Source organism: Durio zibethinus, chromosome 11 (genome assembly GCF_047325235.1).
Source record: "Durio zibethinus cultivar Kanyao isolate XHJ-2024 chromosome 11, ASM4732523v1, whole genome shotgun sequence".
In the NCBI taxonomy this organism is placed as follows: Eukaryota; Viridiplantae; Streptophyta; class Magnoliopsida; order Malvales; family Malvaceae; genus Durio; species Durio zibethinus.
In genome coordinates this window covers 3,794,506-3,822,276 of record NC_143172.1, presented here as the reverse complement: position 1 = coordinate 3,822,276, position 27,771 = coordinate 3,794,506, and the positions used below count along the sequence as shown (strand labels likewise).

Genomic DNA, 27,771 nt, shown 5'->3' with positions numbered 1-27,771 from the left:
TAGACTATAGTTTTGTGAGAATATAAAAAATAAAAAATTTTCATAATTTCTCTCTACCTTGTTTTATTGCACCAAAGATAAAAACTTTTAGAGCCAGTTACTTCTTTCATTCCATTTGGATCATAAGTAGAAGTGACAATAAGGAACCACAGTCTCTTTTTTGTCGCAAGTGATCAAATTAATTAAGGATGAATATCTTCAAAGATTAAGATAATTGAATGATAGATTACAATATAAAGCATTCTTTGACTCGTACATAAACAATAATATCAAACAAGTATGGATTATGGATACAAGAAAAAAAAATATTATCCTGCCACACACAATCATGCCTAAATTAACCAACAAAATAAATTAATCTTGGAGTTCGCTGCTTTCTTATTGGTACATATATAGCAGTCCTCAGAAGCCAAAACATCTTGAAGGACAGAATACTACTTTGTAGTCAGTTCCAGCGGACAAGTAAATGTGCTTGTTTCATCATCTTTAGGGTAACAGTAAGCATCGGGGCACCTTTCCTTGAAAAAACTAGCGAAAGCTGTAGGATCACAGCTCCCTAAATTGCAACAATATTGATTAGTTGGACACAGTACAAGGATTTTTTGTATGTAATTTAATTTTATATTGATATTTCCACAATAATATTAAAGCCAAGCTAGTTTGACAGGATAATTTGCGCAGGTAAAAGTATGAGAAGATCATGTACCAGAAAAAGCTATGCTAATCGTCCTGTACTAATTCACCATCAAGCTATTCTTTTTCTTCTTTTTCCTCTCTTTTTAGCAGAATGGGACGGTAAATATTTTTAATACTACTAATTAACACTTGAAATCTACCCGAAGTACTGTTAGTATTCAACTTAATTTCTGTTTAGTTATGAAATATCAGTATACCAAAAGACAAGATAAATAATTGAAAGACATAAAATAAGGATCGATCCATCACGTGTAAAGTTTTAAAACTTTAGAGCATGTGCTCAAAAGTTAGGTTAGGTTAGGTCCCTTCGACGACCAAAGACCAAGAAAATATGCAAAAGTTTGGTATCATAAGTTGGCATCTAATCATCAGATTCCTCGTATATAGCCTTTCATATGGTATTAGTATATGTCATGAAATATTTTAGAACCCTTAATTTATTAGGGCACTGCCCGTTAATGTCTGCATTGCACCAGATGTTGTGACAACCACTATTAGTTGGACCAAACAGCATGGGAATATTAAATCCATCAACTAGGGAAATGTCCTAGAAATCCATGTTAACAAATTGGTTAAGGGCATATTCGGCCAGGGTGTTTGGAGGAGCACCCCAGCCTTGGCACTCTAGGAGTCCACCACAGTCATCAGTTTGGCAACGACCCCTACCACTGCCATCAAAGTTGCAGTTGGTTCGACCCCATGTACCAGCCACGGCTGTGCCAGCAGGCTAATTGATGGTCCAACTTTGCCATGGGTCTAGGCGACGCCCACCTCCTGGAGAGGCTGCAGCCCAGACAGCACTCATTGCGGATTTTGAAAAGAGCTGCTAGGGTAGCAATGAAAAAGACGCTAAAGAAGAGGATGGAGAGATTTGGAAATTGGTCAAGCATCTCATGTTTGGCCTTTTACGCGGGCACTTCCATACAATAAAAGTTGTAGAGAATGAAGCAAAGATAGCATGTCGACGTGTCAATTTTTTTTTCATCTTTCGCTTTTTTTTCTTTTATTTTATAATTTATATTTTTTTAAAAAAATCAAATTAATAAATATCCTTGCCTCCTCTACTTTATCTTATTTAACCTATCTCGTTCTTTTTCTCTTCGGACCAATATACTTCCCTCTTTTTCTCATACTTCACATTACCTTTTCTCTTTCATTTCATCAATTATTTTTGCATCATCTCTTTCTCCTTCAATCAATAACCTTATCCCTTTCTCTTTTAGTTCAAATTATCTTATCATTTTTCATATTAAAAAAGAAAATAAAAGGATATGATCGCTGGAATAGTTCTTATTCAATTGAAAAATGAAAATGATTATAAAATCTAAAAAGCTTTTTTAAAGAGATTATCATGTGAAATCAAAAGGAATATAGGTTTGAATGGAAAGATATTTATTGTCTAAAATATTTTTTACTAATTTTGAGTTTTTCCCTTGATTTTGCATGTTTTACTTTTTCAATCAATTAAATTAATTTGTTGCATATCAAAGTAGAAAGGGGCATGACAAATGAATAAAGGTGGGTGGGCCAAAGAGAGCAATAGGCATTGTAAGGACCAATATGGTCCTCTCATCAAGTTGATTCCTTGCTAGCTGAACAATATGAAAACGTTTTTGATTTGCTTACTTTTGTGTCTCTTTTAAAGAAATTTTATTTTGAGGTTTTTTTAATTTTTTTTAGTATTTAGTTGTAAAATTAAATTTTTTTCGTTGTTCTTTCTAATTATTTCTTTAATAAATGAAGAATTAGATTTAGGTATTTTAAATTTTTTTTTTTGTAAAGAATTTGTAATTGGCATCACATCTGAAAGCCAAGTCCTTCAAGTTGATGAATTTTTTAGTTGTAATGCTCTTTAAAAAATACTTCATAACTGTTTATATATTTATTAGAGTTGTATTAATGATTTTATGCCTAAACTTTTGAAAGTGATATAGAAACTCTGGTTATCAAAAAAGCTTTTAGAGAATTCAAGCAAGAACAACACATGTTTTACTTCTATTAGCGATTACAATATTTTCTGTAGTTAGATGTCTACTCATTTACCTACATTTCCTATTTAAATCGTTTGATGATTTTAGGTTTGGCAAAACATAATTGCCACATTATGCATTTCCACATAGGCTCTTTTTTTTAGTTTTGTGATCTATGATATTTATTAAAGTTGTAAGCATCTGTTGTGTAGCATAATCATTTGCACTCATTAAGTGTTCTTAAAGTTTTTTCAGTTTACAATGATGCTTTTATTTTTAATTCTTTTTGTGGTAAAGTGAACTTTAATAATTTGGTGTTTCTTGAACCAAATATTTGCTATATTTGTGGTCAGTTCATATTTAAACAAGCTCAATATAAAGTCTTCAAATAAAAATAAATGTATTACTAAAATATTGTATCTAATGATTTTAAGTTGCTTTACATGTGCACATTGTTATTGATATTGGTTTTTGGGAGCTTTGACATTCTTTTAGCTTTATTGTAGTTGACAATCTTTTGCTTTGCTTCATATAAGTTAATTGGATACATGTAATAAATTTGGATACATGTCGACATATTATCAAATAAATAAAGGGTTATTATAGTAATTATTAAAGAGATTGTTTTAATATATGTTATTGATTTTGAAACAAAGTACCACATATCAACTTCCTATTAACCATTCATAAGGATATTTTATAATTATGATAGATGGGGTATTATAGTAATTTTGATTAATTATAAGGGAAAGTTATTTTCGTAATTATATATGGTAGAAGGGTATTATAGTAATTTTGATCAATAATAAGAGAATGAGTATTTATGTGATTCAATAGTAAGAGAAGAGTTTTTTCACAATTATGATATGAGGGTAATATAGTAAATAATTATAAGAGAAAAAGTATTTTCATTATTATAGTGTAAATGTATAATAGTCAATTTAAGAGACTGGATATTTCTGTAATTATGATATGAGAGAATTATAGTAAATAATTATAAGAAAATAAGTATTTTTATAATTATGATATGAGAGCATAATAGTCAATTTAAGAAAATGATATTTTTGTAATTATGATATGAGGTATTAAAGTAAATAAGTATAAGAAAGTGATATTTTCACAATTATGGCATGAAAATATAACAATCAATGACTACGTGTCAAATTCTTATCAAACGATGAAAAAGGTAGTTTTTGGGGGATGTTGTGACAACCACTATTAGTTGGACGAAACATCATGGGGAAATTAAACCCATCAACTAGGGAAATGTCATAGATATCCATGTTGCCAAATTTGTTAAGGGCATATTTAGCTAGGGTGTTTAAAGGAGCACCCCAGCCTTGGCATTCTAGGAGTCCACCACAGTTATAGTTTGGCAATGACCCCCACCACTGCCATCAAAGTTGCAGTTGGTTTGACCCATGTACGAGCCATGGCTGTGCCAGCAGGCTTATTGATGGTCTAACTTTGCAATGGATCTAGGTGACGCCCACCTCTTGAAGAGGCTACAGCCCAAACAGCACTGATTGCGAATTTTGAAAAGAGTTGCTTTGGTAGAAATGAAAAAGATGCTAAAGAAGAGGATGGAGAGATTTGGAAATTGGTCAAGCATCTCATGGTTGGCTTTTACGTGGGCACTTCCATACAATAAAAGTTGTAAAGAAAGAAGCAAAGATAGCATGTCGACATGTCAATTTTTTTTCATCATTCACTTTTTTTCTTTTATTTTATAATTTAGATTTTTTATAAAACTCAAATTAATCAATAACATTGCCTACTCTATTTTATCTTGTTTAACCTATCTCATTCTTTTTCTCTTTTGATCAATAAACTTCCCTTTTTTCTCATACTTCACATTACCTTTTCTCTTTCATTTCATCAATTATTTTTGCATCATCTCTTTCTCCTTCAATCGATAACCTTTCTCTTTTAGTTCAAATTATCTTACCATTTTCCATATCAAAAAAAAAAAAAGGCAAAAGGATATAATTAATGGAATGGTTTTTATTCTATTGAAAAATGAAAATAATTATAAAATCTAAAAAGCTTTTTTTAAGAGATTATTATGTGAAATCAAGAAGAAAATGGGTTTAAATGGTAAGATTGTCTAAAATATTTTTTACTAAATTTGAGTTTTTCCCTTGATTTTGCATGTTTTACTTTTTCAATCAATTAAATTAATTTGTTGCATATCAAGGTAGAAAGGGGCACGACAAATGAATAAAGGTGGGTGGGCCAAAGAGAGCAACGGGCATTGTAAGGACCAATATGGTCCTTTCATCAAGTTGATTCCTTGTTAGCTGAACAATATGAAAAGGTTTTTGATTTGCTTACTTTTGTGTCTCTTTTAAAGAAATTTTATTTTGAGGTTTTTTTAATATTTTTAGTATTTTGTTGTAAAATTAAATTTATGTCATTGTTTTTTCTAATTATTTCTTTAATAAATGAAGAATTAGATTTAAGTATTTAATTTTTTTTTTTTTGGTAAAGAATTTGTGATTGCCATCATAACCGAAAACCAAGTCTTTCAAGTTGATGAATTTTTTAGTTGTAATGCTCTTTAAAAGATATTTCATAACTTTTTATAGAGTTATCGATTAATGATTTTTGAATCAATCATTTATTCACCCCTGCGGAGATTTATGTAGAAGAGGGGAGGAGGTGGCATTGCTGTTGATGATTTACAGGTTTACGTGATAGAATTTTGTTGGAAACATTGAAAGGTGGTGATGATGTTAATAGAATTTGGCTTGATCCCAAGTCACGTCAAGAATTAGATTCATACTTTGTTAGGTAGTCCATATGGAAACTGTCCATGAATGCCTAAATAAAAAGAGGGTTCAGTGCAGTGTACTATTTTTTAAAAATTTCTAAAAAGTGGGTGGGCCAAAGAGAGCAATAGGCACTGTAAAGACCAATATGGTCCTTTCATTAAGTTGATTCCTTGCTAGCTGAACAATATGAAAAGGTTTTTGATTTGCTTACTTTTGTGTCTCTTTTAAAGAAATTTTATTTTGAGGTTTTTTTAATTTCATTAGTATTTAGTTGTGAAATTAAATTTATGTCATTGTTCTTTTTAGTTGTTTCTTTAATAAATGAAGAATTAGATTTAGGTATTTTTATTTTTATTTTTGTAAAGAATTTGTGATTGGCATCACAATCGAAAGCTAAGTCCTTCAAGTTGATGAGTTTTTGAGTTGTAATGCTCTTTAAGAGATATTTCATAACTGTTTATATATTTATTAGAGTTATCTATTAATGATTTTATGCCTAAACTTTTGAAAGTGACATAGAAACTCTAGTTATCAAAAAAGTTTTTGGAGAATTCAAGTAAGAATAACACATGTATTACTTCTAGTAATTACAATATTTTCTGTAGTTAGATGTCTACTCATTTTCCCACGTTTCCTGTTTAAATTGTTTGATGATTTTAGGTTTGGCAAAACACAATTGCCACATTATGCATTTCCACATAGGCTCTTTTTTTAGTTTTGTGATCCATGGTATTTATTAAAGTTGTAAGCATCTATTGTGTAGCATAATCATTTGCACTCATTTAGTGTTCTTAAAGTTTTTTCAGTTTACAATGATGCTTTTATTTTTAATTCTTTTTATGGTAAAGTAAACTTTAATAATTTGGTGTTTCTTCGAACCAAATATTTGCTATATTTGTGGTCTGTTCATATTTAAACTAGCCTAATATAAAGTCTTCAAACAAAAATAAATGTATTACTAAAATATTGTATTTGTCATAACATATAGATTCATAAATCTATAGTTAAATTTAACAAATTGAGTCCCCACTAATCTTTTATACTATGTGTGATTGATCACCTAAGGAATCTATCATTTTAAGGAGCTCCTAAGCTTGATTAAGGCTTCTTAAAAGAATAAGTTCGGATCTACAAACTAGAGGAGGATTCAAAAGTTTGATTATATATGAAGAAGGTTGTAACACCCTTACATGCCTATCTAAATGATAGTACCATTTTATTTTAAATTTATTCTAAGGTATTGATTCTAATGGTTTTAAGTTTTTATGTTGAATATTGAAAATAATTCTTAAGATTTCTCTATCAATGTGGTAGAATTCTTAAAAATATTTTTTCACCTCAAGAGTATTCAAGAATCCCATTTATTTTCTTGAAAAGGTTCCGTCGTTGGAAAAAAGTTTAATTATTTTTATTTGTTATTTAATTATTTTTTATTGAAAATATATCTAATTATTCAACCATTTGGGCCAAATTAAAAATATCTTCTCTTTTGAATTTCTAAATTCTCCACCATTTGAGCCTAATTAAAAATTTTTTTAATTTATTTTTGGAAAGAAAATAATATAACAATTATTTTTCTTGAAATTTCTTTTAAATTCTTCCACCATTTAGGATAAATTTAAAGAAATTTCTCACCTAGAGATTTTTTAGGAATTTACCTTTTGAAATTTTTTAAAATCTCATCATTGGATAATTATAAAATATTTTCAGCCAAAATTTTTTTTCAAAAAGAATACCATTACTTTTATTGAAATTTAATCTAAATTATTTCATCATTTGGGACAAAATTTAGAGGAATTTCTCACATAGATATTTCTTAAGAATTTATCATTTGAAATTTCTAAAGATCTTATCATTGGGTAATTAGTATTTAATTCCAAAATTTTTATTAATATTTTTTATTTTTTTCTTTTTTTAATTGAAAATAAATATTAATTATTGTTATTGAAACTTTATCTAAATTATTTCATCATTTGTGACAAATTTAGATAAAATTTCTCACCTAAGAATTTTATAGAAATTAACCATTTGAAATTTCTATAAATTCTCAAAAAATATTTTATTTTTTTATTTTTTTATTTTTTCCCAAATTTCATCATGTAAAAATACTAAAAAAAAAAATAAACAAACACATAAATAACATACTAAATAAAATAAATACAAAAAATACAAAAAAAAAATAGAAACAACTCGGTTGGAGTGACTTGGTGCGACTCGGATTCAGACACAAAAAGTGGCTAAAAAACATGACTTGGGAAAATCAGCTCGGCTCAGCTTTGTTATAAGGTCTGGTTGGGACGCGAGTCCGCGAAGCAAGTTGCTCTTTGGTCGGGTTGGTTTGAATAAAAAACAAACGGATCTTAGGGGTTTCTTAATGCTAAAACGATGTGGTTTTGATAGGGTATAAATAGCAAGATCCAATCTTTCTCCCTTAGATTTCTTCTTCTCTTTTTCTTTTCTTCCCCTTTCTCTCCCTCTCTCTCTAAACCCTCAAGAACACCAGTTGAATCCTTCATCAGATTTTGGGATTGTTGTTGAAATCTAGATAGGTTCATTAGAATCTGGCCAAAAGTTCATCGATTTTCTTAAAAATGGATGCCAAAAATTGAAAATTTTGTCAGAATCTAGAAAAGTCATCGAAAAGTCACCGAAAAATTCAAATTTTGTCAAAAAATTTCACCAAAATCTAGAAATTTCTAAAAAATTTTCAAAAAAAACTTTTAATCCCAAAAAATTTCTCTAAAAATTCTTGACTATTTTCATGATTGCTTTTCTTGACCTTAATTTTAGTATTTTGCTTTCTGCGTTTCTATGTGTGTTGTCAAGCTTCTGATCAGTATGTATTTATAGGCTTACTCAAAAGAGTTTTTGATCAACTCTAAATCCACCTTTGACTAAATTTTTGCATTATCCTCGAATATAAGATTTATTCTAAGGAAACTAAAACCAATTGCAATTTCGTCAGCACCCTATACATGGCAGAATTTATATTTTTTATTTTTTTAGCTATTATCTTATTATTATCTAAAAAACTAAAGATAAATAAACTAAAAAATGAAAAGAAAAATAAAAAAATCATAGATAATCATCAAAATAAAATAAAATAAAATCTAAAAAAATAAAAATAAATAAATAAATAAATAAAATAATAAATAATTTGGGCTTAACTACTTGAACCTTATGAAGCCAAGCTTGGTGGGCTTAAGCCTTGACCAATTAGGGTGTCTACAACTACCTTTCTTTGCGCATTTCTAGTGTAATAAAAATTGTGCAAATATGTAAACACCCCTCATATCTAGATAATCATCCCAAAATATTCATTTTTTTTGTTTTTTTTTAATCAGACACTCAAATTGGTTGAATAACATAAAACTTCCCTAAGTAGAGGCTCACAACTTTAGGAAAATAAATACAGCTCCTTTAAACAAAAGCTTAATGATTTTGGATAAGTAAATAAAGGCTCAACAACTTTGGAAAAGTAAATAAAAGCTTTTCTAAGCAAAGGCACAACAACTTAAGAAATAAATAAAGCTCCTCTAAGTAAAGGTATAACAACTTTGAAAAATAAATATGGCTCCTTTAATCAGAAGCTCAACAACTTTGAAAAATAAAGGCTCTTTGACAATGATGTCCAAAGGAGTTATAGATCATGTCTTATAAAATTTTAGAAGATTATGCCCAGAGGTCTTACAAATCATTCTTAATCCAAGGATCATAATCTTACCTCTGAAAAGTTAAAATTTTTTAATTGGAAAGTTTTCATATTTATCTTCTTTATAGGGAATCTTGAAATATCCATACTTCATACATTGGACATAAAATGCATACTACGAACTAGACATGCAACGCATGTTATACAAATGTTAATTAACTTCTTTTCATTTATGGTACTCAAGTTTATTAAACTTTTTCCTTGAGCTCTGAACCCTTCAATCTTTAAGTACTGAGACCAAATAGATGTGATTCTTAATCATCCTTCTCATTTAACTTTTATTTTTCTATTTCAAGAAATACATTTCCTTTTTCCCTTTTTTTTTTTTTTTGTCTTTTATCAAGAACTAAACATTTCATATTTGCCTTTATCACTCTCAACCTTTCCAAGGTAATGTAAAAATCTTTCATGTTATCATTCATTTATCCATCATTATTTCAATTTCAAAAAGTAAAAATGCAATCACACATTCCTTCCATTGTAAGGTAGTAAAGAAAAAAAAGTTGGAATGGCTTGAAAATAATCATAAAAAAAGATACGCAAAGAATGAAGCAAAATATCTCTTATTAGAAGAAAAAATGGTAGCATAACTTTGGCCATGGAATAGTGTGAAAAGGAAAGAATTACAAAGATAGGTATAGGGTGCCAATGAGTAAAATAACCAATCAGACAATCATGATAATATATCTTGATGTCTTTTTTAAAAACTCAACCACCTGATGCCTTTAATAACTTAAAACTCATCAGATCATGCTAGCCTCTATGCTGGTGAATTTTCAAATTTGATATTGTAACCTCTTTATCTAAGCCACCCTTTTAGGTTTTCAACTTACATAAATCTCCTTTTGACTCAAGCCGTCATTTTTAATTTTCGATCTAAGTCTTTTTTTTATTTTTTTGTTTTATTTTTTGTTTTTTTAAGCATAGTACTTTTTCTCATTATTAGAATTTATAAGATGAGGTAGATCATCTCTATCCATCTCAGTTAATGTCAATGTTTTACTTGAGAAAGCTCATTTCACAACATATGGCCCCTTTCAATTTGGAGTCCACTTTCTTCTATTATCGTATTGTTTGAGAGAATTTTTTTTTTAAAACCATCTCTCCTTTTTGAAAACAACAAGGCTGAACCTTTTTATCATAAGCCTTTATCATTTTTTTTTATATAGCTAACCATGACACTGTACAACATAAGTTGCCTTTAAAATCGAAATGTAAGCTAGTGTAGCAAAAGCTAAGACGCATGAGCCCAGAAATGCTACTGAAAATTAAAAAAGAGGTGAAAAAGTAATTTGATGCAAGATTTTTAAATGTGGTAAAATATCCTAAATGGGTAACCAATATAGTGTCAGTTCTCAAAAAAAAAAAAAAAGTGAGAATGCGTGTCGATTATCGAGACCTGAATAGGGCAAGTCTCAATGATAACTTTTTTCTACCCCATATCAATACTCTAGTGGATAATACTGCTAGGCACTTCATATTTTCCTTTATGAATGGCTTCTCAGGCTATAATCAGATCAAGATAGCTCATGATGATATGAAAAAAACCATATTTATGACCTTGTGGGAGATATTTTGTTACAAAATCATACCTTTTAGGTTAAAAAATGCTAGTGTCACTTATCAAAGAGCAATGATGACTCTCTTTCATGATATGATGCATAAAGAAATAAAAGCATATATAGATAATATGATCACAAAATCTCGTGAAGGAGATGATCATGTAGTTAATCTCAAAAAGTTATTTGACAGGTTGAGAAAATTTGAACTAAAGTTGAATCCTGCTAAATATACATTTGGTGCCAAATTAAGAAAATATTAGGCTTTGTGGTTAGTGAAAGAGGAATTAAAGTGGATCCCGATAAGATACAAGCCATCCAGAACTTATATCCTCCTCGTACCCCAAAAAAAATGTGAGGTTTCCTAGGGAGATTGAATTATATTACTCGCTTCATCTCTTAACTCACTCATAAGTATGATTCTATTTTCAAGCTTTTTAGAAAACATGATCCAGGAGAATGAAATGATGAATGCTAAGAAATTTTTGATAAGATCAAAGAATACTTGTCAAATCCACCTGTATTGGTGCCATAAATCCCAAGAAAACCTTTGTTTTTGTACTTGACAGTGCATAAAAATTCAATGGGATGTGTGCTAAGGCAAAGAGATGAAATTGATAAAAAAGAATGAGCAGTTTACTACTTGAACAAGAAATTCACTGATTATGAGTCCAAGTATTCACCATTAAAGAAGATGTGTTATGTATTAGCTTGATAGCTCAAAGGCTCCGACAATACATGCTTTATCATACCACTTGGCTTATAGCAAAGTTGGATCCTATTAAATATACTTTTGAGAAGCTTTCATTGACAGGGAGAATAACGTGGTTGTAGGTTATACTTTCAGAATATGATATTATTTATGTGACTCAAAATATAATTAAAAGAAGCGTGATAGCTGAGTTTCTTACCGATCGTATAACCGAAGATTATGAGCCAATGAAACTAGATTTTCTTGATGAAGATGTGATGACCATTGAAGAAAATGAACCTGTTGAAAAGTTTTTGAGGATGTATTTTAATGGATCCGTTAATGCTTTAGGCCATGGTATTAAGGTAATTTTAATATCGTTCGATGAACATTATTATCCCATCACAGCCTGGTTGAATTTCAATTGCACAAACAATGTGGTTAAATACAAGGCCTGTGCTATGGGTCTACAAACAGCAATTGAAAAAAAGATCAAAGTGTTGGATGTGTTTGGAGATTCAGCTATAGTCATCTATCAATTACGAAGAGAATAAAAGATAAAAGATTTCAAGTTGATCCGATACCATGAGTATATTTTTGAGTTGGTCAAACAATTTGAAGAAGTTCAGTTTGAACATCTACCTAGAGCGAAAAACTAAATTGCTGATGCACTGGCTACTCTAGCTATAATTATTAAAATAAATACGAATACTGAGATCCAACCCATAAAGCTAAATGTAAAGGATGAACCAACACATTGCTTAGGTGTTGAAGAGGAAGTTGATGAAAAGTTATGGTATCATGATGTTATGCAATACATTAAAAGCCAACAATACCCAAAACATGCAAAGAAAATGATAAGAGGACTATCAGAAGATTGGCTATGAGTTTCTTTCTTGATTAAGATATCCTTTACAAAAAGGGTCAAGATCAAGTGCTATAAGATGTATAAATATAGCTGAAGCAAAAAAGATTATTGAAGAAGTACATAACGAAGTTTGTGAGGCACATGCAAACAATCATTGATAGCTAGACAAATCATAAGAGCTGGCTATTATTGGTTAACAATGGAAAGTGACTATATTGATTATGCCAGAAGATGTCATAAGTGTTAGATCTATGTTGATAAGATCCATGTACCTCCAATAACATTATACGTTTTGGCTCCTCCATGGCCATTCTCTATGTAGGGCATGGATGTCATCGATCCCATTACTCTAAAAGCTTCGAATGAGCATAGATTTATTTTTATGATGATTGATTACTTCACCAAATGGGTAGAAGCTACATCATATGCTAGCATGATCCGATCTGTGGTATGCAAGTTCATAAAAAAAAGATAATATGCAGATATGGGTTTTCAGAGACAATTATTTCGATAATGCCAAAAACTTAAACAGTAAAATGATGAATGAAGTATGTACTCAATTAAAAATCCGTCATCATAATTCTACATCGTATCGTCCGAAAATGAATAGAGCAGTGGAGGCTGCAAACAAGAATATCAAAAGAATCTTGAAAAAATGATTGATACTTACAAAGATTGACATGAAAAGTTATCTTTTACTTTGCATGCTTAAGAACATCAGTCCGAACATCTACTGGGGCCATTCCATTCTCTTTGGTATATGGAATGAAAGTTCTATTACCGATCAAAGTAAAAATTTTCTCACTGAGAGTCTTGTAGAGGTAAAGTTAAAGGAAACACAATGGGTTCGAAATTGCTATGAATAATTAAACCTCATTAAAGAGAAAAAACTTACAGCACTTTGTCATAATCAATTATATCAAAAGAGGATGATGAAAGCACGTGACAAGAAAATCTGTCCCTATTTCTTTAGGGAAGGAGACTTAGTGTTTAAAAGGATCCTTCCAAATCAACATGACAATCGAAAAAAATGGATACCAAATTATGAGGGTCCATATATGGTGAAAAAGGCATTTTTTGGTGGGACATTAATTTTGACAAAAATGGATGGAGGTGATTTAACTACTCCAATAAATTCAGATACTGTGAAAAAATATTTTGCTTAAAAAAGTTAAAAAAAATAAAAAGTAATGACTAATCTAAGCTGAAAACCTGAAAAGACAGCTTGGATGTACTTACAACACTGGGGCAGATGTAGTTTGACAAACTTTGAAGAATCAAAGAAGTCATCTGATTTAGTTTTGTAAAAAAAAAAGAATCTGAGAATATTTTGTTCATGATTATCTTGTGATATTATTTAGACACATTTGTTTCAACTCAAACACTTTGCCAACTAATGAAATATGATATATTTTCCTTTAGAAATAATGCCTATCAATTCCTTTATTCTCATTTGATATTTTTGTTCATCGTACAAATATGAAAAATGTGTGATTGCATTTTGTTTGTCTTAAAATGATGAAAAGGAAAACAAACATGAATGATCTCAGCATTATTTTTTAAAAATTGACAAAGATAAATGGAAAAATATGAGAAAAGTATGACAAGATATTAATGTTACAAGCTGTTGTTAGTGAAGAATACAATGGTCAGAAGTTAAGAACAAATTAGTCATATGGCAATTGTTGAGAATTCTGATAAAAGAAGCAAAAAAATGAGAGATTTTGAGAACTTTTTTACTACAATGGATAATTTTGATTGCATTACGTGCATTTACATTTAGAGCACTCAGTACATGTAGTCATAATAAAAACAGAGACTTTTTATTTTTTTAATGAAAAAATAAGATTTTGATATTCGAATGAAAATAATAATCAAACAAAAGATTTCAAAAAAGAAAAATTTACTAGTTCAAAGATGAGAACTCGGTTTCGAGAAAAGATAAGATTTTTAAAGTTATTAAGCCTTTACTAAGATGAACCTTTTTCAAGATGAGATTTTTAAAGTTGTTAAGCCTTTGTTGAGATGAGCCTTTTTCAAGATGGATTTTTAAAGTTGTTGAGCATCTGTTGATATAAGCTTTTTCAAGATAAGATTTTTAAAGTGTTAAGCCTCTGCTGAAATGAGCTTTTTCAAAATGAGATTTTTAAAGTTATTGAATCTCTGCTGAGATGAGCTTTTTTAAGATAAATTTTTTAAAGTTGTTAAGTCTCTACTGAGAAGAGCCTTGTTCAATATGGATTTTTAAAGTTGTTAAATCTTTGCTGATATGAACCTTTTTTAAGATAAATTTTTAAAGATAGATTTTTAAAGTTATTGAGCTTCTGCTAAGATGAGCCTTTTTCAAGATGAGATTTTTAAAGTTGTTGAACCTCTATTGAGAGGGTTTTTTTTCAAGATGAGATTTTAAAGTTATTGAGCTTTTACTTAGAGGAGCTTTTTTAAGATGAATTTTTTTAAAGTTGTTGAGCCTCTGCTCAGAGGAGCTTTTTAAATTTTCAAAAATGTTGTTAAACTCCTGGAGCTTTAAAAATAAATTTTTTTTTTGCTCAATGTTTCTTCTTTCAGAACAAAATGGTTGTTTGTTTATCTTTATCTTATTCCTGATTCTTGAAAATAGGCAAAGAGAGGTAACTGTAAACACTATTTTTATTTTTTATTTTTTTATTATCATTATTATTATTATTATATTTTTTATTTATTTTTCTTTCTTTCTTTCTTTCTTTTTTCTTCTTCTTCCTTATTCGATTCAAGTTGACTAAGGTATGAGTGCATTAAATGCACCACCACCAAAGTCTAAAATGCCAGCGGCCACCACCATTGGCAACTGCCTGATTTAGGCAGCGTGGATTTTAGGTTGAAAAAATGAGATTCGAATTCCAAAAAATCTGAGATTTGAATCCCAAAAAGCTCTATAAATAAAGCTTGTTACTTGCAAGGAAATAGGGAGGGGGATCGAAAAAAATGACAAAAAAAATTTTTTAGAATAAAAAAAAGTGTTTTGTCTAAAAGATACCCTGCAAAAATAAAAATAAAAAAAATAAAAAACACAGTCCTCCTTAAAAAAGACGAACCCAGTGGCAAAAGCTTTCCTGCAAAAAAAATTAGCTTCGTTGTTAAAAAAAAAGTTTGACTGAACCTTTGAGGTTCGATCTAGGGTGTTCTAGTGAGATTCGAGCAAAACTAAGTCCAGATCTATATTTAGAAAGTTGAGGATAATTTTTTAAGATTTTTTATAATTTTTCAACCTCCAAAGGCAATGGCCAGTAAACTGCAGCCAGTGACCGGAGCGACAAACAGCCATCGTCCTACAAATTCTAAAGAAAGGGGGTCTGAGAGTGTAGAGAGAGAAAGAGAAGAGAAAATGAGAAAATTTTTTTTTTTGACTTTTATAGAAAGTGCTGGAACCAAAACGATGCTGTTTTGAGCCTTAAAGATCCGCGCGTCAACCTGTGACTCGACCTGAGATCCGCACACCTGACCCGTATCTCGCTTCTCCTTAACCTCTGATCGATCCATCTGAATAGACCCAGACTGAACCGAATCGAATCGTCCCGACCCAGACCAAACCACTGATGCTAGATCGAACCGTCGGATCGAACCACGTGTTGATTGGACCGTTGATCGATCCGGTTCAGGTGAAAAAATTATTTTTTAAAAATTTTTTATATTATATATATTATTTTTGTTATTTTAATTATTATTCTTGATATTATTACATGTTAAATTGTTTAAATCAATAAAAATAAATTTTTGTTGTTTTATAATAATAATTAATAATAAAATATAATAAAAGTTTTTGATAATTTTGAATAAACCTTATAAAATAATTGGTAAAAAAATGTTAATTAAATAAAAATAATACAAAATTGATAAAAAAATAAGAAAAGAAAAATTTTACCTAATGATGAGATTAAAGGTACTCCGAATAATGATGCCTATGAAATCTTTAGGTGAGAAGATTTTTTTAAAATATTATCAGTGTATTGGAGTATTTATAAAAAAAAATTTGTTAATAATAAATAAAATTTTATTAATTTATTAAAAATAATAGTAAAAAAATAAGAAAAAATAAAATTTCATCCAATGATGAGACTCTAAAAGTATTTCAAGTAGTGATGCTTTACGAAACTTTAGGTGAGAAGTTTTTTTTAAATATTATCAATGTATTGAAATATTTATAGAAAATCTTCAATATAATAAAATTCTTTTTTTCTTCAAAATTTCAATTAAAAATAAAAAAATTAATAAAACAATAAATAAAATTTCTAAAAAAGAAATAAAATTTGTGCATCAACATGATAACATTCTGCATTGCATGCACGTCATAGTTTTTTTTACGAAAAATAAATTTGAGCCTTCAAAGATGAGTTTCTAAAGTATTCCAAGAAGCGATGCCTAAGAAATTTTTAGGTAAGAGATAGTTCTTTAAATGTTACTAACGTACTGGCACATTTTAAGAGTTATTTCAATAAAAAGATTCTAATTTATTTTTCTCGAATAAAATTTGAATAATAAAAAAAATTTTCAAAAAATAAAAAAATCAAGAAAATTATTTTTCAAACACCAAAAATGAGACTATTTTTTTATCAAAATCAAAGGATAATACGTAGTTAATTGGTACTATTTTAAACGGACATTGTGAGTGTGCTAATCTTTCCTTACACGTAACCGACTTTCGAACCCAGATTATTATGCAGACCTTAAAATTATTCTCTTAATAAATTTTAATTAATTTTAAAATTTTATTAAAATTATATGTTTTAATAGGTGGTTAATTACACCTAGTAAAAAAAATTTGGTGACTGTCATAACGTCTAAATCCGGGGATCTATCGCTAGACATTGACTTTTGGGAGTCGCCATCAATCTTTTTTTATCTAGGTGCGATTGGCCACCTAAGTAATCTGTCCTTTCAGGGAACACCTAAGCTTAAGGGCCCCTAAAAGAATAGGTTCAGGTCTACTAACCAGAACAGGGTTCGGGAGTTTGGTTACGTGTGAGGAAGGTTATAGCACCCTCACAACGCCCATCAAAAGATGGTACCAGCATAATTTTGTGTTATCCAATAAGCCTTAAAATTTTACCAGTAGTTAATTATTAAAAATTATTTTCAATTGACTCTAATACTTTTAGCAAAAAATTGAGAAAATTCCCTCACCTCAAGAGTATGCAAGAAAAATTACTGTTTCACTTACAGAGGCTCCGTCGTCGGATTATTTAAAGAAAAAAAAACAAAATCAAAATTAAAATAGAAAGGAAGGAAAGAATGATTTTTTTTTTGTAGGGAAAATTGATACTTTCAACTTTTCCCCAAAAATATTTTTTGAAAATTTCGATTTTCAAGGAAAATTGATACTTTCAACTTTTCCTCAAAAACCCTTTTTTTGAAAATTTATTTCTAAGAAAAATTGATACTTTCAACTTTTCCCCAAAAATATTTTTTTGGAAATTTATTTTTCTTTTAAGGAAAATTGATACTTTCAACTTTTCCCTAAAAATATTTTTTTTGGAAATTTATTCTTAAGGAAAATTGATACTTTCAACTTTTCCCTAAAAATATTTTTTTTTGAAATTTATTTCTGAGAAAAATTGATACTTTCAACTTTTCCCTAAAAATATATATTTTTTAAAATTTTTTATTTTTATTTAAAGAAAATAAATAATAAAAAATAAATAAAAAGAATATTACATAAACCTAATCTAATAAATAAAAAATAAAATAAACAAATAAACAAAGAAATAAAAAAAATTCAAAGAAAGAAAAAAAAAAAAAAAAAAAACCTGGAGCGGCTCGGATCGCGGCTCGGCTCGGCTCAGCTCAAGGAAAAGAAAACGGCTCGGGGGGAGTGGCTTGGCGCGGTTCGGCTTGGCTCGGAGGGGGCAGGCATGCGCGGGTCAGAATCGGGTCGACGCTCGGGTCGGGTCGGGTTTCGGCAAAACGCGCGGATCCTCTGATTAACTTAAAGCCAAAACGACGTCGTTTTGGGAGGGTATAAAAGGTAATCCCCTTCATTTTTTCGACAAAATGCTTCTCCCTCTCTCTCTCTTCCTCCCTTTTCCTCTCCCTTCTCTCTAAAAATTGAAGAACACCGGTGCCGGATTCTGGAAAATGTCACCGAAATCTGGAAATTTCACCGAAAATTGGCTGGAATATCACCGATTTTTGGGATTCTTCACCGGAAACTGGGCAGGTCACCGAAAACTTCAATGTCAACCAGAATTGTTGCCGGAAAATTCAAATTTCGCCAGAAATTTCGTCGAAATCTGGAAATTTCTCAGAAATTTCCAGAAAAATTTTTCGCCAGAAATTTCTAAAAATTTTTTTCTCACTCCCAAAACACTCCTAAACCTTTCCTAGCTTCCTATACGCCTCATTTTCTCTCAAATCAGTAGCTTTACTTACTGTTTTCTCTGTGTTTCATTCTGTTCCAGGAGGTGCTTTATATAGGGATTGATCAGGAGTTTCTGATCAATCCCAATTCCCCTTTGGACGGGAATTCAATCTTTGAATCCAGTCTGGACTCTTCTGATTGAATTCCCACTCCCAGTGGGATTCTTCAACTTTCAATCCTAGCCCTCCAAAATAAAAATCAAAATAATAAAAAAAAACTAGATAATTAGAAAAGATAAATCAAAAGATATTATAGGATAAAAATAATAATAAAAAAATATCATATATATAATTAGATAAGTAAAAATACAAAAATAAATAAAATAAAAAAGATAAAAAATATATATATACATATTAGTAATAATACATAAATAATAAAATACACATAAATATTAACAAAAAAAAAATAAATAAATATATACATATATTAATACATAATAATAATAATAAATAATACAATACATAAAATACAAAAGAAGAAGAAGAAAAAATACAAGATAAAATTGAATTGGGCTTACCCATTTAGGCCAGGCCCAATTGATCTGGGCCTGGACCCAATTGGGTGTCTACAGCTGCCCCTCTTTGCACATTTTCTGTGAAACAAAAATTACGCAAAGACGTAGACACTCAATCAAGACTCAACTCAACATTTTTTGGTTTTTTTGTTTTTTGTTTTTGTTTTTTTTTTTTACCAAAGCTCCTCTAAACAGAGGCTCAACGACTTTGAGAAACATAAATTGCTCCTCTAAACAGAGACACCACGACTTTTGGAAAGTAAATTGCTCCTCTAAACAGAGGCACCACGACTTTTGGAAAGTAAATTGCTCCTCTAAACAGAGGCAACGAACTTGAAAAAGTAAATTGCTCCTCTAAACAGAGGCACCACGACTTTGGAAAAGTAAATTGCTCCTCTAAACAGCGGCAACGGAACTTTGAAAGTAAATTGCTCCTCTAAACAGAGGTACCACGACTTTGGAAAAGTAAATTGCTCCTCTAAACAGAGGCAACGAACTTGGAAAAGTAAATTGCTCCTCTAAACAGAGGCAAAGGAACTTTGAAAGTAAATTGCTCCTCTAAACAGAGGCACCACGACTTTGGAAAGTAAATTGCTCCTCTAAACAGAGGCACCACGACTTTGAAAAGTAAATTGCTCCTCTAAACAGAGGCACCATGACTTTGGGAAAAGTAAATTGCTCCTCTAAACAGAGGCACCACGACTTTGGAAAAGTAAATTGCTTCTCTAAACAGAGGCACCACGACTTTGAAAAAGTAAATTGCTCCTCTAAACAGAGGCAACGAAACTTTGAAAAGTAAATACTCCTAGACAATCATGTCCGAAGGAGTTGAAAGTTGTGTTTGAAGGGATTTCAGGAGATTATGCCCAAAGGTCTTATAAATCAACCCTGATACCAAGAGACATCCTATTTCAAGGATTAGGAACTTACCTGACAAGTTTCTTCTCAAACTTGCAAAGTCTTTTCATATCTGTCTTTTCCATGTGGGATGTTGGAACACCCCTGCTTCTTGAATTTGTACACTATACTTTCCTGAAAGTAATGTATGCTATGCAATGTGCATGATTTTCAATGCTATGCAAATGTTAGCCAATTAATTCCTGTTCAATGTATGGTACTCAAGTTTCTCAAGCTCTTTTTTTCTTTCTTGGGTGTCAAGCCCTTTGATTCCTCAAGGAGCCAATTGCACTGCTCTTCTAAGATCGAACCAGTGTAGCTCTCAATTGTCCTTTCCACTCACATTCTTCCCTTGTTCAGTTTCTCAATACTTTGGAATAAGCTTCATCAATCGATCATCCCTTGACCATCATTCAATGAATTTTTCAACGCTAGCAAATTTCAAAACAAATTTCATCCACCATCACTGGGTCCTTGTCTCAGCATCAACCATTCCAAAACAAACTCTGTCCACTGATTGTTCCCACCATTCGACCAATTCATCCTTGTACTCATCACTTGGTTGTATCGCTTTTCAAGATTTGTCCCATCATATTCTCTATTTAGTCACATCATACATCCTTCTAAATCATCTTTTTTAGGTTTCTACCATTTTTTCATCATTTTAGATTTTTTTTTCAAATGAATGTAAGATTCTTTTAAACACATATTCATTCATTCATTATCATTTCAATTCTTGACAAATATAATGCAATCAAGCATTTTCTCAATTCATTCTAGGGGTGAAACAATAAGAGAACAGAAGGTGAATTATGGTAAAGATAATCAATGGAGATCTATTTTGGTAGAAAATAAACGGGAAAGGAAATAAATTGGATGTCATTGAATGGTATGTCCAAATGATGAATATTCAGACAATTTTCAACATTAATCTAGGATTCTTTTTCAAAAACTCATTCCATTTACTGTTGAAGTCATCTTGAGCTTGGCGAACTTTGCCCCAGTCTTTGAGGGATCTTCAGATGTCTTTGATCTTTCATTCATGTGAGCCATTTGACCTAGATCCTTTTTTTTTTTGGTACCAAAATCACCCTTTCAGGTTTTCAATTTGGACCTCTTTTTTCATTTTTTCATTTTCTCATTTTTTCCCTTTTTTTTCTTTTTTTTTTCTCTTTTCTCATTTTTCATCCAGTGTTAATATCTTTCATGTAGCATGATTCTATTGCTTCATCATGAGCATGTCTTTGCTCAACCTATGATCATTCAAGTTGAGTATTCACATTTGATCCAAATGGACTTTTTAAGGTTGTAATGTAGGCCAAGGTGAAGGGTCATAAAAAAGGATATAATAGGCTCAAAACATGTATTAAAAAGGTTCAAAACCAAAGGATCATTTGATACAACTTGGCATTTTACCCCCACATCGTTTCACTACTTTTTCTTTCCTCACACAAAAGATTCTCATTACTTTACCCCAAGTCATGTGTGGCTTTTATTTTTCTTTTGCTTTTCTTTCTCTTTCCATTTTTGAGACCTTTTGTGGCATTTTTTTTTTTTTCAAAATTTACCCTTCAGTGTAGAGGGTGATCCTTGGTTGGGGTTCTTAAAAAAAAAATGATAAGCTCAAAGGGGTAACAATAAATGGTTTTTCAAATGGTAAAAGAAAGATGGCCATTTTTTATCTCAATTGTGAATACCTTTCTTGAACATCATCTATTGAACAAAGCTCATGAACTTGTATAAAAGATTACACATCTTCAAGATATATCTATTTCACCTTCAGTAATAGCTTACTTTTTGCTCAAATCATCTCCTCACATTGACGTGGATGAGTTCTCAAAATTAAATCCCAGAATTATTGTTATCCTTGTCTAAATATTCATCATCTGAAATCTAAGAAAGGGAGTATAAAGTTATGAAGTAACAAAGCATGGAGTAATGGTCAAGTGAAAGAGAAAAATGTAATGAAATGCATTGACTTGCCTTTATTAAAATGATAACAAGTGAAGTCATATTACAAAAAAAATCTAACATTGTTTGAAAAGAAATCCCAAAATGACAGAAGAAACCTTTAACCAGCCTTATCTCCATTGACATCTTGCCCATCAATTCATTGTGAATCTTCGGATCTTTTTTGTTCTTGACTTTCGCTCAGTACACTAACATTAGGTGCTGTTGCTTTTCCTTGATCAAAACTTACCATTCCATCATTGATCAACCGTTGCACCTTATACTTTAAAGCAGTGCAATTTTCAGTAGAATGGCCAGTAATTCCATAATGGTAGTCACAACGGGCTGTAGGATCATACCACTTTAGATAGGGTGGTTTAAGTGGTTCTACATGGCTGGGGGCAATCAAGTGGCTATTATAGAGTTCTCGATATAACTCTGTATAAGTCATAGGGATTGGATCAAATACAGGTTTTTCTCTAGTAGTCCGTTGTTCTCGTGAGCCACTTGTTGGGTTAGTAGAACGAATTTGGATTCTTACAGGAGCTTGAATGTTAAGGCGATAAGTGGATGAATAAGATGGTTGTGGGGCTAGCTGGTATGGGTAGGATGAGGCGTTATTCACAGCAGGATAGTATGAAAAGTAACCTTAAGATGGATAGGGTTGATAACCCCCGAATTGTTATCTATCAAAGCTCACAGCTTGAGCTTCAGTTTTTTTCTTTTCTGATGCCTTCTTGGTTTCTCCTCCTTTTAACTTGCCATTTTTTATGGCACTTTCAATAATTTCTCCAGAGATTACCATGTCAGCAAAATTCTTTGTTGTATTCCCTATCATCTTTTCATAATAGGAAGGCTTCAAAGTACTGACAAATAACACTGTAGTTTCTTTCTCAGTCAAAGGAGGTTGTAATTGAGAAGCAATATCCCTCCACCTCTGGGCATACTCTTTAAAAGACTCGTTTGACTTTTTCTCTAGATTCTGTAAAGATAAACGATCAGGAGCCAAATCGATGATGTGTCGATATTGACTGATGAAGTCATGAGCCATATCGCTCCAGGAGCGAATGTGGGTCCCATCCAACTGAACATACCACCTGACAGCAGAACCAGTAAGACTATCCTGGAAGACATGCATCAAGAGTTTTTCATCATGTGATGAGCTGCCATCTTTCTACAATACATGGTGATGTGAGTTTTTGGGCACTTTGTACCGTCATATTTTTTAAACTTCGGTACTTTGAACTTATGGGGGATAACCACATCAGGAACTAGGCAGAACCCAGCAGCATCAACTGACCCATAACAGCTAAATCCTTCCACAGCCCGTAGCCTCTGCTTTAGCATGCTAATTTTAGAGCTTTCTTCAGCTTCCACCCTTATCTTTTCCTTCTTTTTCTCTTCTAGATCAGGAATTGGTTCTGCTACCTTTTCAGTGAAGACAGGATTTATATAGCTATTATACTGCCCTGGGTTAAAAGCTGATGGCATTCCAGGATATGTTGGATATGCAAAATATTATGGTGGGACCTCTTAGGCAGACTGGGCTTGAGGTGGGCCGAAACTTGAATGGTACAAAGGGTTAGCCACTTCTTGCTGGCTTGTACTTCCTTCAACTCTCTTTCCTTTATTCATGTTATTAAGAGCTTCCAGAATCTTGCTTAGCTCACTTTCAATCTTCTCCTGTGCTTTTTCTATCTTTTCAAATCTCTGAGAATTTTTCTGCTCCATTTGCCTTGCTCTGGATCTTGTGTTAAATCGATGGGCAGGATTTTCGCTAGATGGAGCTATCCTGGAGCCTTGAGTACCATACTCATAATTAGAAGTGTTATGCTTTATGTATGATGCTTTGATACACAAATGAAATATACATTTTTCTGAATGAAATCTAGTATGAAATGAATGCAAATGATTGTGTTAAAACATGATCATGAAAATAATGCAGATGCATACAATCAGACAAACAACATAGTTAGTTCTGTGGATGAAACGTAAGTGATGTTGATGCATAATGTTACATATGGTAATGAAAATGATACACAAAGTTAAACAATCAAAATGATTAGATAAACACCTTTTTTGTGTCTTAACTTCAAGGTATATCTATCATTGGGTAGAAAGGGTTCTATCCTAGGTTTAGGCACTCTTAAGGTTCATTATATGCGGTTTTAGGGTCAAAGTCTAAAGGTCCTCAAATTGTTCCTTACATCTTTGTCCATCACAGACTAGTAAGGCACCCTAATCTTCACCCATTACAGGCTACAAGCGGAAAAGGTTCAATTTGAGTGAGAGTATTTCGCTAGCCACTGCGGAGGCATTAGACCTCACGAAAGCAATAGGTACTTTACTCCCTCCTAGAGGGACGGAGCTCGAGTGTAGAGCTCATATTATGCATATGCACATGAATGGCATAATTAACCAAGCAAATACACATAAATGAATAATAACACATATATACAATAAGGGTTCAATTTTATTTAGCTTTTGGATAACACAAATTATTTGCTAGCCTGACTCTCAAGGTCCCCAGCGGAGTCGCCAAGCTGTCATAACGTCTAGATCCGAGGATCTATCGCTAGACATTGACTTTTGGGAGTCGCCACTAATCTTTTTTTATCTAGGTGCGATTGGTCACCTAAGTAATCTGTCCTTTCAGGGAACACCTAAGCTTAAGGGCCCCTAAAAGAATAGGTTCAGGTCTACTAACCAGAACAGGGTTCGGGAGTTCGGTTACGTGTGAGGAAGATTATAGCACCCTCACAACGCCCATCAAAAGATGGTACCAGCATAATTTTGTGTTATCCAATAAGCCTTAAAATTTTACCAGTAGTTAATTATTGAAAATTATTCTCAATTGACTCTAATACTTTTAGCAGAAAATTGAGAAAATTCCCTCACCTCAGGAGTATGCAAGAAAAACTACTGTTTCACTTACAGAGGCTCCGTCGTCGAATTATTTAAAGAAAAAAAAATAAAATCAAAATTAAGATAGAAAGGAAGGAAAGAATGATTTTTTTTTTTGTAGAAAAAATTGATACTTTCAACTTTTCCCCAAAAATATTTTTTGAAAATTTCGATTTTCAAGGAAAATTGATACTTTCAACTTTTTCCCAAAAATATTTTTTTGGAAATTTATTTTTCTTTTAAGGAAAATTGATACTTTCAACTTTTCCCTAAAAATATTTTTTTTGGAAATTTATTCTTAAGAAAAATTGATACTTTCAACTTTTTCCTAAAAATATTTTTTTTTTGAAATTTATTTCTGAGAAAAATTGATACTTTCAACTTTTCCCTAAAAATATATTTTTTTTGAAATTTTTTATTTTTATTTAAAAAAAATAAAATAAATAAAAATAAATAAAAATAAATAAAAAGAATATTACATAAACCTAATCTAATAAATAAAAAATAAAATAAACAAATAAACAAAGAAATAAAAAAAATTCAAAGAAAGAAAAAAAAAAAAAACCTGGAGCGGCTCGGCTCGGAGGGGGCAGGCACGCGCGGGTCAGAATCGGGTCGACGCTCAGGTCGGGTCGAGTTTCAGCAAAACGCGCAGATCCTCTGATTAACTTAAAGCCAAAACGACGTCGTTTTGAGAGGGTATAAAAGGTAATCCCTTTCATTTTTTCGGTAAAACGCTTCTCCCTCTCTCTCTCTTCTTCCTTTTTCCTCTCCCTTCTCTCTAAAAACTGAAGAACACCGGTGCCGGATTCTGGAAAATGTCACTGGAATCTGGAAATTTCACCGAAAGTTGGTCGGAATATCACCGGTTTCTGGGATTTTTCGCCGAAAACTGGGCAGGTCAACGGAAACTTCAATGTTCACCGGAATTGTTGCCGGAAAATTCAAATTTCGCCAGAAATTTCGCCGGAATCTGGAAATTTCCCAAAAATTTCCAGAAAAATTTTTTGCCAGAAATTTCTAAAAATTTTTTTCTCACTCCCAGAACACTCCTAAACCTTTTCTAGCTTCCTATACGCCTCCTTTTCTCTCAAATCAGTAGCTTTGCTTACTGTTTTCTCTATGTTTCATTTTGTTCCAGGAGGTGCTTTATATAGGGATTGATCAGGAGTTTCTGATCAATCCCAATTCTCCTTTGGACGGGAATTCAATTTTTGAATCCAGTCTGGACTCTTCTGATTGAATTTCCACTCCCAGTGGGATTCTTCAACTTTCAATCCTAGCCCTCCAAAATAAAAATCAAAATAATAAAAAAAAACTAGATAATTAGAAAAGATAAATCAAAAGATATTATAGGATAAAAATAATAATAATAAAATATCAGATATATAATTAGATAAGTAAAAATATAAAAATAAATAAAATAAAAAAGATAAAAAAATATATATATACATATTAGTAATAATACATAAATAATAAAATACACATAAATATTAACAAAAAATAAATAAATAAATATATACATATATTAATACATAATAATAATAATAAATAATACAATACATAAAATACAAAAGAAGAAGAAAAAAAATACAAGATAAAATTGAATTGGGCTTACCCATTTGGGTCAGGCCCAATTGATCTGGGCCTGGACCCAATTGAATGTCTATAGCTACTACTCCGTTATTTTTTTTATTTCATTTTTAATTCGTCAAATTGACATAAAATCGTTACGACAGATAATCAATTGCTTTTTATCAAAAATTAATTTTAACTTTATTTTATTTAATTTCTTAAATTATTAATTGAATTGTCATACTTAATTAATTAATCTTTTACTATTTTAAAAATCTTTTGCTATTTCAAATCGTATATTAATATTTGATGGTTATCATGCGGTGCGAAAATTGGAGCATGGCAGTATTAATAAAACATAGCGAAGAAAAGTCTTCGAGAAGTACTATGAAAAGAAAAGTAGAATTATTAGAAGACATTGATGACAAAAACATATTGGCCTTTTGCGTAAAATAAATTGACGTGTGGAGCATGACTTTTTGTTAGTCATTTTGGTTTAGAATTATATAGTCCTCAACTTTGACAAGTTCCTATAGAGATAACGATATGCTGATGACCACTGCATTCATTGCTTTAAACAAATGCGGTCTTAGCAACGTTTTGTCAGCTTTTTTAGGCCGCACAATACTGAAAGTCTGGATAATAGTACAACAAAATCTTATGAACTCTCACATGCATCAAACAAACATTCCATGAGAAATTGACTAATCTTTTTCACTACAATTTATTTTGATTTATTTGTAAAAATTATGTTTGGATGCCATTTTTACTTTGTTTCTTTCTTTTTTTATATATATTTTTCGTTATTTGTCTTTTATTTTCTATTTTTGCTGACATGAGACAAGTCAAGCGTACGGTCACCGTAGTCCAGAGAGTTCACTAGCTAGCCAAATGAACAATTAATTGCAACTTGCAAGAGGGAAAGAGACTATTGAAGTCGAAAGGCTTAATCCCCAGTTTACAACTTAAAACTTATCTACCTTTGAATCTTTTTCACCAAAAAAAAAAAAAAAAGGTTTTACACTTGGCAATGAAGGACATTTAAGCAAGCATGCATTAATTAAGAAATTTTGGACTTTATTCCACTGAATTTTCTTCCGAGGGCTAAAAAGAAATGACCGGCAAAGAGAGCATTGATACTAATAAATACGTGCTATCATAAATGCACTCACACCTTATTAATAATATTAAAGAAAATTATAAGATATTAATTTCCTTAAGTTAATTATATAAAAAAGATGTTGATATTACTATATATGTATATTCA

General features: G+C 31.0%; 1 pseudogene; it reads right to left on the bottom strand.

Moving 5' to 3' along the window:
* Positions 1-327: 327 nt before the first annotated feature.
* Positions 328-2,367, bottom strand: LOC111290669 (protein P21-like; annotated as a pseudogene).
* Positions 2,368-27,771: the final 25,404 nt, after the last annotated feature.